We start from the raw sequence: 1,525 nt of genomic DNA, 5'->3' as shown, positions 1-1,525 counted from the left end.
AACAAAAAGCCACCCTATTGATTGATCATGAGAAATGAACAAGAAGAAACATTCAGACTTCACACTCAACTAATACGAAGAGGATGTGAAAGCACGCTCCACCACCTGGAGAGGATGCGAAAAACCCAGAATCGAAATAGTACTGGCCATAGAAAACGAAAGGCACGGATAGGTAGGGATAGTAGTGCTTGGAACAACCCAAAAAGAAATAGTCCTTGTACCTATTAGTGTACTCATACCTAATCTCATTGGGAAAAAGACATTGTCGCGTGAAAAATATCACTGGAATAATAAACATATCAACCCTGGGTATATACAACAATCGCTGCTTATTAACTACCAAATAATTAACTAGATAAATATTGCGTAGAAAACTAACTAAATGCTTGGTTGATGTGACCGTCGATTTGCAGCTGCAGTCCATGAACGTGGCCCTTTCCATCTAGTCCCTTTTCGAAAAAATTCATCCGATACTCTCCATAAGAAGCTCCATGGTACAATGGAGGATGCTCCTCGTCTATCAATTCTCTCCTGGGTGACACCACCACATCACGCGGTGGGCTGCAAAACACGGCCCACGACATTCTTGAGCGATCTTTCGGTACCACGCTCCTGTGCTCAATGCTCTTGTATTTCCCATTGCTCAATATCTGTTCGTCAACATACCAGCTGTTATCATCCCAATTAATCATTTCAGCATGTCATTATGAGTCTATTAGGAGTATGATTTCAACATACCTCCAACTGATCACCGACATTGACAACCAGAGCGCCCGGAACGCATTGGACATCAAGCCACTCCCCATCTTTGCGAATTTGAAGCCCTGGGATTTGGTCATGGAGCAGAATCGTAAGCGCAACGATATCAGAATGGGGTGCCACTCCCACAGCCAGATCCAGTTGAGGACACGGTGGATAGTAATTTATTACTATATGCAACTCCTTCCTCTCCTCTCCCACGCTCTCGTTCAAAGAATTTTGCGTCTCTAAACCCAGATCACGCGACAATACCGCCATCACCCACTCGAATAGCTTCGACAACTTTTTCCTGTATTCATCCATAGCTTCCCTACAACCACAAAATTCGTTTTCAGACATTATATACACACAAATACACACATACAGTATATACACACACAGAAAGTAGATAACCATTACGTGAAATCAGAGACTTGTATGGGCCATTTCGTCATTTTTCTCGTGGCAGGAGGCCAGAGACCGTTATAGTAATAGTCTCACTAGTCCGATTTATCCTCTCTCTATCTGAGTATCCCAGTTTGCTGCCATAGCCGATGGGATTTTTTGGTTCGTTAGCGCATGCTTCCTTTTGTTCAATCGGAAGTTCGAAGAAAGCCTTGCTGGCTGCCTGTACTCGACCAATAAGAGAGTCCGGGATGCCATGATTTATAATGAGGAAGAAACCCCACTTCTTCGCAGCGTCTGAAATTTGGGCAGCGATTGTTTCATTTTGATCGTGATGTTGCGGGAGAAGGCTCAAACCCTGCAAATCGATAATTGGAACGCG

General features: G+C 43.7%; 1 pseudogene; it reads right to left on the bottom strand.

The window, feature by feature from the left end:
* Nucleotides 1-374: 374 nt before the first annotated feature.
* On the bottom strand, nt 375-1,208 carry LOC149159290 (flavonol synthase/flavanone 3-hydroxylase pseudogene; annotated as a pseudogene).
* Nucleotides 1,209-1,525: the final 317 nt, after the last annotated feature.

The sequence above is a fragment of the Pinus tabuliformis genome, chromosome 5_2 (genome assembly GCF_031772625.1).
Source record: "Pinus tabuliformis cultivar Carrire ecotype Pingquan chromosome 5_2, CPIR1, whole genome shotgun sequence".
Taxonomy (NCBI): Eukaryota; Viridiplantae; Streptophyta; class Pinopsida; order Pinales; family Pinaceae; genus Pinus; species Pinus tabuliformis.
This window is presented reverse-complemented; position numbering and strand designations above follow the sequence as displayed.